At 39.6% G+C, this 13,370-nt stretch overlaps 1 protein-coding gene and 1 long non-coding RNA gene across 2 annotated transcripts in view; one reads left to right on the top strand and one right to left on the bottom strand.

Annotated features, from left to right (window-relative positions):
- TRIM26 (tripartite motif containing 26) overlaps positions 1 to 13,370 on the top strand; it is a 113,912-nt gene that overhangs the window by 741 nt on the left and 99,801 nt on the right. The gene's annotated exons all lie outside the window — the stretch shown is intronic.
- LOC128931928 (uncharacterized) overlaps positions 872 to 13,370 on the bottom strand; it is an 82,770-nt gene continuing 70,271 nt past the window's right edge. The window contains exon 5 of the long non-coding RNA XR_013533869.1: positions 872 to 7,170. This is a non-coding gene — a long non-coding RNA (uncharacterized LOC128931928). The remainder of the gene's footprint in view (positions 7,171 to 13,370) is intronic.

Raw genomic sequence — 13,370 nt, 5'->3', positions numbered from 1 at the left:
CTGTGACTTGACTTTCTCGGCTGGTGTAGTGTTTGTGTAGGGACTGCGGACTTTTGTATTATAGCCTCCCTGTTTTGCTCGCGTGCTGCTGGAAGCTTATCAGATCTGTGATTTTGGTGGAAGTGGATAAGGTGATGAGGCCGGGGAAGAGGTGATGGGGCTGGGGAGGGGTTGGTACTGGGTAGAGGTGTGAAGGAGCTGAGGAGGAGGGGTTAGTGATAGGAGGGGTGTGATTCGGCTGGTAGAAAAGATAGCTAGCTCCGCCTCCCCGCCCCCAACTCTAGTCATGCAGAATGTTGACTGAAAGAGGTGAGCAAATTTTGATGTACTCTGCTTGGTGAGAAAGTGCTCTAGTTTCCGGTGTAAGTTGTGCTGCTGTTTACAAACACCTTGCATTATTTAACCTTTCATCTTGGGGGCCAGAAACTATTTACTTACAGAAGCTATGATTCAATGTCTGAGGTATTTATCACACATGCTAATTACAGCAGTCTAGTTTTTCTTTACTGTTCCTTTTTTTTTGGTGCCAACAATTGATGAAGATTAAATGAGAAAATTACGTTTGATACCTTTTTTCGCATTGCTATATGGCCGTTAGGGATTTTAGCAGCAGTGCTTGTTCTAATTCACAAGATGCCTCACTTGTAAGGGAGTTTGAAAGCCACTAACTGGGCATTGAGCCTCCTTAGCCGTGGCTCCAGAGGGAGAGTGATGATAGATTTGGTTTTGGTTTTGATTTGTTAATTTGTGGTGCATAAGATGTTGATAGCCCTCCTTTCTGGCTTTCTGTTTGTAGATAACCAGGAATGTGATTAGACTAAGGAAATTAACAAGAGAATGTCCAATTCTTTTCTCCCTTTCCCTTTCCCTTTTAGACGGAGCCTCGTTCTGTTGCCCTGGCTGGAGTGCAGTGCCTTGACCTCGGCTCGCTGCAATCTCCGCCTCCCAGGTTTAAGCGATTCTCTGCCTCAGCCTCCCGAGTAGTTGGGATTACAGGCGCGTTCCCCCACATCCGGCTAATTTTTGTATTTTTAGTCGAGACGGGGTTTCACCATCCTGGCCAGGCTGGTCTTGAACTCCTGACCTCGTGATCCACCCGCCTCGCCCTCCCAAAGTGTTGGGATTATAGGCTTGAGCCACCGCGCCCAGCTGATTCTAAGGACTATGAAGAATGTGCTTGCCTAGAGACTGATACTAAAGAGATTTTATGCTGAATATGGAAGAAAAAACTGGGAGAATGTCTAGGTAAAACTACAAAATTACAAAATGGAAGTAGTACGACATGTAACAGGGCTTGGCAAATCTTTGCTGTAGACAGCCAGAGAGGACATCTTTTTGGCTTTGCGGTCCATACTTAACTTTCTTCTTGCAGTGTGAAAACATCATTGACAATACTAAATGTAGGCCAGATGCCGTGGCCGATGCCTGTAATCCTAGGACTTTGGGAGGCCGAGGTGGGCGGATCACCTGAGGTCAGGATTTTGAGACCAGCCTGGCCAACACAGTCCCTGTCTCTAGTAAAAATACAAAATTTAGCCGGGCGTTTGGCGGCACCTGTAATCCCAGCTGCTTGGGATGCTGAGGCAGGAGAATTGCTTCAGGGCAGGAGGCAGAGGTTGCAGTGAGCTGAGATCTTGCCACTGCACTGCAGCCTGGACGACAGAGCCAGACTCCGACTCCAAAAACAAACAAAAACTAAATGAGCATCGCTGTATTCCAATAAAACTTTATTATGGATGCTACAATTTGAATTTCATAACATTTTCAAATGTCATGAAATATTCCCTTGAATTCTGACCCTCCCTCCCCAATCATTTAAAAAATGTAAAAACCATCCTTAGCTTTTTAGTCATACCAACACAAACAGTAGACTATAATTTGCCAACTCCTGACAGGATAATAGTGAAGTGCTCAGTATTTTTCAAGAGATAGTAATTGGGAAAGAGTGAAAACAATGTATAATCTCTTATTTTCATCTGTCAATTTAATAACAATAATAAAGGGGATCTGAGCTCTTAACACATTTGTTATGGACTTTGAAAGTTGCTAAGATTTTTGAATGTACTAGAGTATAAGTATATTCTTGAAACAAGAAAGGCTATTCCTTGTTTAAAAAGAATTAACAGTTCAAGAAGGGTGGAATAACACCGAGTTTTGATGTTGGTTTATACGAAAGGATTTTCAATAAAAGAATATGCAAAAATGAAACTATAATAATGGGATGTAATTAAACAAACTTTAAACATACATTTTAAACATTGTTTTTGTATCAGTAAGGAAAAACAAGCAATCTTGAAATGACTGAGTCATGTAGAGCAAATTGGCTTATGAGTAGTATATAGGTAGGAAACTGGTTGAGGTCAGATATGATGAGATGGAAGGGATGAGGGCGGGGTTTAATTGTCCAAGACTTGTGAGATCCTTTCTCATGAGAAGGCAAGTATCTAATCCCCCTTGCATCAAAAACATTTTTTTATTATGAATAATTTCAAACATAAAGACAGTCTTCAGCTTGCTTTATATACTTTATAGTGGCTATCTTTTATTGTTCCAGTTTGGTGATATAGAGCTACCTCACTCTTTTTCAAGTCTGTGTTATTCATTTTGTAGACATGGAATTTATTCAACAATTTTGAGTAGACATTTAAGGTTCTTTCCACATCTTATTAAATGAAGTCTGTAGAGAGCATTTTTGCACATATACCTTTAGATCATCTTGCTATTATATTATTGGATAAATTCCCGGAATTTGAGCTGCTGGGTTGAAAGGCATGGAAATTTAAAATTCTATTCGATTCTTCATCTTTCTGTAAGTGCCTGGGAAGTAGTTGACTCGTAAGTGGGTAAAATGAATTTACCATATGTACAAACAGTGTATGAGAAAAGGAAAGTTTACTAGAAAGGAAGAACAGAAACTACTTTGGCAAAGTGAAAGAGACCTAACTTAACTGGCTTCATCTTGCTTCTAACCTTCAAGCTGTTCTTGTTCATTCCTCGGCACAGGCTGAACTAACTTTGGGAGAAAAACTTAGTTTATAGTGTAAACAAAGACTGTAACAGCCCTTTCCTAAAGCAGGCCACCTTCTTGCCTGGGGTCTAGACTATAATATTAGCCACAAGATTAGGAATTAGGGTTTAGGAGTCATGCAGCTGGAGGCTCCAAGATTCTGACCCTCCCTAAACTGCCCCTATGATCCGTGCTTGAGGTATTTTGCAGACCTGCACTTGATGGTTCAGCTGGCACTACCCAGATCAATAAACTGGATCATGTGATTTTTTTTTTTTTTTTGAGACGGAGTCTCGCTCTTGTCGCCCAGACTGGAGTGCAAATGGCACAATCTCGGCTCGCTGCAACCTCTACCTCCCAGGTTCAAACTGCAACAGCTACCTCCCAGGTTCAAGCAATTCTTCTATGTCAGCCTCCCAAGTAGCTGGGATTATGAGTGTGTGCCAGCACGCCTGGCTAATTATTTTTTTTAATTAAAAAAAATTTTTAGTAGGGACAGGGTTCCACTGTGTTGGCCAGGCTGGTCTCCCAACTCCTGACCTCAGGTGATCTGCCTACCTTGGCCGCTAAAGTGGCTCATCTGATCTTGTGCCCCCTACCCAGGAACTTACTCAGTGCAGGAAGACAGTTTTGCCTCCCTATGATTTCGTCTCTGACCAATCAGCACTCCTGACTCACTGGCTTCCCACAACCCACCAAGTTATCTTTTAAAACTCTGCCTCACAATGCTGCTGGAGAGACTCATTTGAGTAATAAAACTCTGGTCATCCACACAGCAGGTTCTGCGTGAATTAGTTTTTCTCTAGTTTTTCACAATTCCCCTGTCTCAGTGAATTGACTCTGTCTAGGGAGCAACAAAGATGAATCCCTTAGGTGGTTACAGAACGCTGCAGAAGAGTGCAGTAGGGCGCCTCAGCAAGAGGATGGAGTGTGCTGCTGTGGATTTTTCTCCAGGGGTATTTATGGACCTTAAAGCAGGAGCTTAGGGTTGTAAAAGGAGTTTCAGCATGGCATTTCAGAGATGTATAGAATTTTAGTTACTTATAAAAGTTGAAAGAGGCCTGGAACCAGACTTTAGATATTAGGAAAGTTAAATTACTTTTGAATTCCCAGAAAAGGAGTTTTGCCTGTTTGGTGGTCGCCAGGTTGTCTTTGTTTCCAACAAAATTCCTCAGATAAGGAGTTTTTGTCTCTGGGGCCTGTTCAGTGGTTACCAGGTGATTTTGCTCTCCTCAGTAAGGTTGTGCCTATTTCTATCCACACCAGCATATAATGAAATACAGTAGTCCTCCCCTTATCCTTGGTTTCATTTCTCAAGGTTTCAGTTAACTCTTGGCAACCACAGTCTGAAAATTTTATGTGGAAAATTTCAGAAATAATTCCTAAGTATTAAATTAGACACTGCACCATTCTGATGAGCATGATGAAATCTCCTGCTGTACCACTCCATCTCTCCCCATGATTTGCATCATCTCTTTGCCCGGTATCCACGCTGTATATGCAACCCGTCTATTAGCCTTCTTGGTTATCAGTTCTACTGCTTAAGTATCACAGTACTTATATTCATAGAACCTTTGTTTTACATGACAGTGGCCCCAAAGTGCAAGAGTACTAATGGTGGCAACTTGGATATACCAAAGAGAAGCTGTAAAGTACTTCTATTAAGTGAAAAGGTAGAAGTTCTTGACTTTTTTAAATAAGGAAATTAAAAAAATGCTGAGTTTGCTAAGATCTGTGGTCAGAACAAATTTTCTGTCCCTGAAATTATGAAAAAGGAAAAAAACTTTTGCTAGTTTTGCTGTTACACTTCAAAAAGGAAAAGTTGTAGCCACAGTGCATGTTAAGCACTTAGTTAAGATAGAAAAGTCATTAAAATTGTGGGTGGGAAACATCACCAAAAAAAGTTTCTATTAATAGCAGTCGGGTTCTGTACTATCATTGGTTTCAGGCATCCACTGGGGATTTTGGAACATGTCTTGAGAGAATAAGAAGGAACTACTGTAGTCTGTTTTCCTATAGTGCTGCCATTGCTGATATTTTCATATTTTAAAAAATTTGTATAATTCTTGATAATTACATAATGGGTCTTGCTTTGCAGGCAATTTTTTTTTAACCTTTTGTGAGTAGATAGGCATTTACTTAGTTTCTTATTGATACTTAGTTGCCTTTTTTTTCCTGCTACACAGTATTATAGTAACAACTTTCTGAACACATGTCATGTGCTAGTGGGTTTATTTCTGTGAGAAAGGTTTCTGGGTTGAAGGATATGGCATATTTCTAATGGATGTTGCCATATTATTGCTTTCTCAGAAGGCTGTTAATCTTTACATTTCCTTACAACAATGTATGATCTTGCTCCCTTCCCATATGCCCAGCAAAGATAGGTATTATTTTTGTTTTTATTTTTAGTTACTTTTAATTATGTTTTCTCTTACCTTTAATAATTTTGATTATCTTTATGTTACTGTTTGCCATTCAGATTTGTTTTCAGTTCTATCCTTTGCCCATTTTACCTGTTGGATTGTTTATTCGTCTACGTACATATGTACACATGCATGTGTGCTTGTCCTATCCCTGTGTGCATGCATGCAAACACAAACACACACACTCCTACCTGTCCTCATTAAGAAATCCTTCCTGACCTCCAGATTCTAATTTGGTTTCTCGGGTTTTCTTACAGTATTTTTTATTCCTTACATTTAAATCTTTGCTTTTAAAAATATCATACAAAAAAGGAGAATCTTTTTCTCCAGAGCAGTGCTATCTGATAGGAATATAATAGAAGTGAGCCAGGCACAGTGGCTCACGTCTGTAATGCCAGTACTTTGGAGGCCAAGGTGGGTGGATGACTGGAGGGCAGGGGTTTGAGACCAGTCTGGCCAATATGGCAAAACCTCATCTCTACTAAAAATACAAAAAAATTAGCCGGGCCTGGTGGCGCACACCTGTAATTCCAGCTATTTGGGAGGCAGGAGAATTGCTTGAACTAAGGAGGCAGAGGTTGTAGCGAGCCCAGATCACGTGACTGTACTCCAGCCTGGATGACAGCGAGACTATCGCGTAAAAAAGAAATATAATGGAATCTGCTTATATAATTTTAGGTTTTGTAGTCATAGCTGCACAAAAAATGATAAAAAAAGAAATAGGTAAAATAACTTTAATAATATATTTTATTTTACCAACCTAACTGATTATATTTAAAATATTACCATTTTAACGTGTAATCAATTTTAAACAATTACAAATAAGATATATCCTTTTGTATACTAAGTCTTTGGAATCTAGTGTATATTTTATACTTACATCCCTAGGTCCATGGTTAAGTGCTTCTGGCCATTGTGGGGCTCAGAACTGATTCCCCAATATATGCTGTGGCATAGTGAACTGAAGTAGCCCTAAGTTCTCTGTGACTTTCCCATCCCCTACCTTCTCTCTCAAATAAGATGAAGTTTCTTTATCTGCCTAAGATCTGGACCCACCCAGGAGAACTGTTCTTTTTTCTTGCCCTTCCTTGTAAGACCCAGAATGTAATCACACCTGAACAGACTCTTTCACTGTCAAAGAGAACTATTTACATGTCAATATCTGTTCCTAGATCCATTCATTTTCCCTAGTAATTCTTTATTGCTCTCTACAGAAGTCCTCTTCTCCCCACTCCCATAAACCTGTTTTGCCAGGGTGGTATATAAGCTTCTGAACCCTGTTGGGAGGTGAGTAATCAGACTTTGTCATCCTTGCATGCATATTAAATAAATGTGTATGCCTTTTCTCTCATGAATTTGCCTTTTGTGAGATGACTTTTCAGTGAACCTTCAGGAATAGGCCAAGGGCTTTGACTAGCTACTGTGTTGAACAGCACTGTTTTGGATGGATGCTTCCTTGTGTGAGCTCCATTTATTAAGTAATCATCCTTTACTCATTGACCACACTTGTTAAATGTTAAATTCTTTCATTGTGAGATGTTTCCAGTTTTTGATTTTGTACTCTAACCCTTTCATCTGTATCTCTCTTTTTACACCAGCATCACAGATTTTCTTTAGTTGATTTTCTGAAACCTTCGAGGGTCTCACTTTACTGTAATTTTTGTTACTTTTTCTTGGATGTTCTTATTCGTGGTATATATTCCAGGTAAACTCTGAAATCATTTTTTGCCATATCCTCCCCTGAAAGAAAAAGAACACTTTCTGTGAGTTCGAATGGAAAAGCATCAAGTATATAACTTAATTTGGGTAGAGTTAGCATTTTTCCCATCCAGAGTCCCCATGAGTAAGGAGGCTCCCACCAGATGCATCCCCTTGACCTTGGACTTCCCAGCCTCTGGAACTGTCAGAAATGAATGTCAGTTCTTTCTAAAAAATAAACAAAAAACTCCTTCAGAAGTATAAGGTTGATGACTCAATGGAGAAATGTGGGCAGAACAGATATTTCAAATAGAGAATACCAAATGGCCTATAAACATAGGACGATGTATACTATCTCATTTGTAATCGTGGAAAATATTCAGTAAAAATGGCTAAAATTCAAAAGTCTGAAAATATCAAGTACTGAGAGAATGTGAAGCAATGGGGACTCTGCACTGCTTGGTGGAGCTGTTGTGAGGTAATAAAACCTCTCTGGGAAATGATGTGAAATTACATATTAAAATTAAACAAGCTTAACCAATCATCTAGCAGTTCCACTCCTAGAATTACTCACAACTGTAAGCAGAAACATTTAAGATACATACATAAATATTCACAACAGCCAAAAACTGGCAAAGAACCTCAGAATTTATCAACACCATGAATAAATTGTGGCACATTGATAAGGTGGAATACTACAAAGAAATGAAAACAAATGAACTACAGCTACATGCAACAACAGGTAAATAAGAAATGTTAGCAAAACAAACCAGACATACAAAGGCATTCAACACATGATTCATTTGTACATAAAGATAGAAAAACGGGCAAAACTAAACTGCATAGAGCTTGGGGATGGATATGGAGACAGTAAAGCTGAAACAACCTTTCCAAAATTGTAACAGTTAGAAAATTATGACAGTGAAAGAGATCTGACCTAAGAAACTGCATCTTGCCTTGAACGTCCCAAATTGCCCTTGTTCAATTCTGGGTGTTCCTATAGTTAGGCTGAGTTAACTATAGGAAGAAGTTAATTTTGGCCAGGCTTGGTGGCTCATGGCTGTAATCCCAGCACTTTGGGAGGCTGAGGCTTGTAGATCACGAGGTCAGGAGTTCAAGACCAGCCTGGCCAAGATGATGAAACCTTGTCTCTACTAAAAATGCAAAAATTAACTGGGTGTAGTGGGGCATGCCTGTAATCCCAGCTACTCGGGAGGCTGAGGCAGGAGAATCGCTTGAACCTGGGTGGTGGAGGTTGCAGTGAGCTGAGATTGTACCACTGTACCTCCAGCCTGGGTGACAGAGTGAGACTCCATCTCAAAAAAAAAAAAAAAAAAAAAAAAAAGGAAGTTAGTTTATAGTTTAACTTTGAAGCAAAGATAACATCCCTTTCCCAAAACAAAACCCCTTCTTGCCTGGGGACTAGACTGCCTTTGTAAAACTAACAAATTAGCCACAAGATTAGAAATTATGATTTAAGAGGTATGAACTCAGAGGCTACAAGATTCCTAACCTCCCTAATTGCTCCTATGGATAACATCACTATTGTAAAAGTGTTTGAGATATTTGGCATTCAAGATATTTTTCAGACCCTGCATTCTGATGGGCCAGCAGGTGCCACCCAGACTGGTAATCTGGATCAATTAGTTCTGCAATCGCACTGGAACAGAAGAAAGCAAGAAAAACCTGCTTCAGCCCCTCCCCTCTATAATTTGATCTCCAACTGGACCAATCAGCATTCCCCACTCTCTAGCACCCAGTGGCCAAATTAGCCTTTAAAAATCCCAGTCTCCAAATTTCAGGGAGACTGATTTGAGTAATAAAACTCCAGTTTCCCATTCAGCCAGTTCTGTATACGTTAAACTCTCCTTTTTTGCAATTCCCGTTTTGCTCTATCTGGGCAGTGGGCAAGGAGAACGCGTTGGGCAGTGCTGCTGAACCAATGGGTCAATGAAGATATTAGAAAAATAAAAATAAAAATTTTCTGAGACAAATAAAAGTGAAAACACAGCGTAGCAAAATCTATGGGATATGGCAAAAACGGTCCTAAGAGGGAAGTTGATAGCAATAAATGCCTACATAAAAAATAGATCTCAAAAAATTTAGTATTTCACCTCAAGGAACTAAAAAAAAGTAGAATGCACCTAAATTAGTAGGAACGAAGAAATAATAAAAGCCAGACTAGAAATAAATGAAGTAAAGACAAGAAAAAAAAAAAAGCCACAATAGATCAACAAAACAAAGAGTTGGTTTTTGAAAAGATAAAATTGACAAGGCTTTGGCTTGTAGTTTTCTTTTTTTAATTCTGTCTTCGTTTGATTTTGGTAACAGAGTATGCTGGGCTTATGGAGTGAGTTTGAAAGGATTCCTTCCTTCTACTTCAAGTTTTTAGAATAGTTTAAAGAAGAACTAATACCAATTCTTCTCAAATATTTGGTAGACTTCATCTGTGAAACTGTCAGGTACTAGGCTTTTCTTTGATTGAACAATTCTATCGCTGATTCAATCTTGTTACTGGTTGTTGGTCTGAGATTGTGATATCATCTTTAGGATACAGGTTCTTTGTTTGAGTTTGCTAAGTACTCCTTGGTGAAGATCGGTGGTTGGATGGCCAGCATTGTTAGTGCTTTGTGTTCCTAATTTGGTCTTAGTATCAAAAAGAACCATCAGTTCCCAGTGAGTGCTCAATATTGGTCTTTTGGTCCTCTTCATTTCCCACTCCTTGTTAGTTAAATTCAGGGACTCAGTGGGTAGGTGCTCCCAGTACTTGTGACCACTTATGCAACACAGATTGATTTATTCTTGACAACTTAGTTTGCTTTCTCTATTTTGGTCAATGATATGGGTAGTCATCCTGGTAGATATTCTGTCCTATTTACCAGTTGTGAGTTTCTCTCTTCCTAATTCGTTTTCCTACCTTCATTCTTGCCACCCTTTAATCCAGTTGTACATTATGGGAAGAAGTAGCTCTAAAATAAATAAGACCCTGTAACTGCTGCTCAACAGCCTTCGATAACAACTTTTTGTCTTAAGTCCAAACACAAGGTCTTTCATCATTCAGATTTGAAGAGCCACCACTTTCTTTGCCATAATGAGAGCCAACATTACCATATTACATTCATTCCTGTTGAATGAGATGCAGCTTTAGATTTTTTCATTGTACAGTATTCCAAGTTAGAGTTGGTTTGAAAGATGAAACATCATGGTTTGGGTTTAGCAAGAAGTAGACTGAGATAAGAATGTGAGTGAGAGATGAGATCCAAGATGGCTGATCACTAACAGCTCGGGATTGTAGCTCCCAGTGAAAACTCAGAGAACGAGATGACGCCACACTTTTAGACGAATTTTCGTCACTCACAGATCAGCTGATTTCCAGTGGAGGAGCCCCACGGGTCGCCAGCGCGACTCGTGTGGCCGCCGCAGTGGTTTTGCCGGCGCCTTGGCCCAGCAGCTCTTCATGCAGAGCAAACGGGACTGCTTCCCCTACTGACTGGAGTTTGGAGCTCCGGGAAGTCAGAGCCGCTTGTTGCAGACTCAAGAGGGAAGCCAGACCAGAGATTCCCGGGCAGAAGAGCACCATCAGTCTTATCGCTGCTATTTAGGCCGCCACAGTGGGTTGCTCAGATCCCAGCACTGGGAGTAAATAAACTGGACGTTGACTCAGAAACCTAATTAGAAAGGCGGTTCATCTACAATGAAGGGAAAAAAACAGCCTGAGAAGGCTGAGCATACCCAAAATCAGAACCCATCAGTAACGGAACAAGCCCTGATGGAAAAGGACTCATCAGCAACGGAACAAGCCCTGATGGAAAAGGACCCATCAGCAACAGAACAAGCCCTGATGGAAAAGGACTGTGTTCCATTATCTGAAGTAGGCTTTAAAAGGTGGATGATAAGAAACTTCTGGGAGTTAAAGGAACTTGTTCTAACCCAATGTAAAGAAACTAAGAACTTTGAAAAAAGGTTCGATGAAATGATGAAAAGAATAGACAATATAGAGAGGAATACAAATGAACTTATGGAGTTGAAAAATACAACACAAGAACTTAGTGAAATATGTACAAGCTTAAATAGCCGAATGAATCAAGCAGAAGAAAGGATATCAGAGGTCGAAGGCCAACTTAATGAAATAAAACGACAAGACAAGAATAGAGAAAAAAGGATAAAAAGGAATGAGCAAAGCCTCCAAGAAATATGGGACTATGTGAAAAGACCTAATATACGTTTGATTGGTGTACCTGAATGTGATGGAGAGAATGAATTCAAGCTGGAAAATACTCTCCAGGACATTATCCAGGAAAATTTTCGTAATTTAGCAAAGCAGGACACTATTCAACCCCAGGCAATACAGAGAACACCACAAAGATATTCCTCAAGAAGACCAACCCCAAGGCACATAATCGTTAGATTCACCAGGATCGAAACGAAGGAGAAAATATTAGGGCAGCCAGAAAGAAAGATCAGGTTACCCATAAAGGAAAGCCTATTAGGCTTACAGCAGATCTCTCAGCAGAAACCCTACAAGCTAGAAGAGAGTGGGGGCCAGTATTCAATGTACTTAATCAACAGAACTTTCAGCCCAGAATTTCATATCCTGCCAATTTAAGCTTCACAATTGAAGGAAAAATAAAATCTTTTAGGAACAAGCAAGTACTCAGAGATTTTATTACCACCAGGCCTGCTTTGCAAGAACTTCTAAAAGAAGCATTATACATAGAAAGGAACAACCAGTATGAACCTTTCTAAAAATACACCAAAAAGTAAAGAGCATTAACATAAAGAAGAATTTACATCAACGAAAGGATAAAATAGCCAGTTGATATCAAATGGCAGTAACCCTAAATTTAAATCGATTAAATCCCCCAATCAAAAGATACAGACAAAATCTAACGGTATATCCAAAGATATACAAAGACTCGAAATAAAGGGTTGGAAAAAAGTTTACCAACCAAATGGAGAGCAAAAATAAATAAATAAAAACAGGAGTTGCAATTCTCACATTTGATAAAATAGATTTCAAAGCTACAAGGATACAAGGGTAAAAGGATTAATGTAATAGTAAGAGATCTTAACACCCAGATACATAAGACCCATAATGAGATTTAGATTCAATGAGACAGAAAATTGATAACGATATCCAGGACTTGAACTCAGATCCAGAACAAATAAACTCAATAGAGCTCTTCGTTTTAAACACACAAAATATTGATCGGCCATTATTAATACCTATTTTTAGAATCAAGTAATATACCTGTTCTTTTTCCCTCTTTTTCTTTTTACCTCTTGCTCCTCTAGGCCACACCCCTATTTTCCAACCTCAAACTGCCACCCCACCAAAAAAAAAAAAAAAAAAGAGAATGTGAGTATGCATAGTTTATTTTAGAGGTGATCTTAAGAAATCTCTCAGTTACCACTGTGGACACTTGCATCTCAATCCCACTGAAAAACTCAACACTAGAATAGTCCTCAGTTGTATCAACCAAGGGGTAAGAAACAGGAGCATTTACATTTGTCGGCTGCTGTTTTTTCGTTGGTTGAGTGCTGCTTTCAGGAATATTAAGCTGCTTCTTGGTGTAAATTAAGCATCCCAGTCAGCCAGAAAAAAGGTTACTGAAAGAGCAGGGGTAGCTTCATGGGCATATGAATGCAGTTGGTTTACTGATCTGCTACTATCCTCTTGAAATTCTTGGACAAGGGACCCCACCTTTTTTTTTTTTTTTTTTTTTTTTTGAGGCAGAGTCTTGCTCTGTTGCCCAGGCTGGAGTGCAGTGTTGTGATCTTGGCTCACTGTAACCTCTGCCTCCTGGGTTCAAGTGATTCTCCTGCTTCAGCCTCCTGAGTAGCTGGGATTATAGGTGCTCACCACCACACCTGGCTAATTTTTGTATTTTTAGTAGAGCTGGGGTTTCACCATGTTGGTCAGGCTGGTCTCGAACTTCTGACTTTATGATCTGCCCACCTCGGCCTCCCAAAGTGCTGGGATTATAGGCATGAGCCATGGTGCCTGGCCCTTGGGACCTTACATTTTTGTTTTGCGCTGGGATTCACAAATTCTGTAGCCAGATCTTGGTCTAAGGGAATATAAATGATTGTACAGCAATAGCTTCTGTTACAAAACCTGTTTGTGATTCCTGTGAAATTCTAAGCAGGGACCATTTTTATACCTGCTCTCTGGTACTATGCTTGCCACAGAATATATTCAGTTTGTTTTAAATGATTAAATTTTCTTTCCTATTTTAATT

The sequence above is a fragment of the Callithrix jacchus genome, chromosome 4 (assembly GCF_049354715.1).
Source record: "Callithrix jacchus isolate 240 chromosome 4, calJac240_pri, whole genome shotgun sequence".
In the NCBI taxonomy this organism is placed as follows: domain Eukaryota; kingdom Metazoa; phylum Chordata; class Mammalia; order Primates; family Cebidae; genus Callithrix; species Callithrix jacchus.
This window is presented reverse-complemented; position numbering and strand designations above follow the sequence as displayed.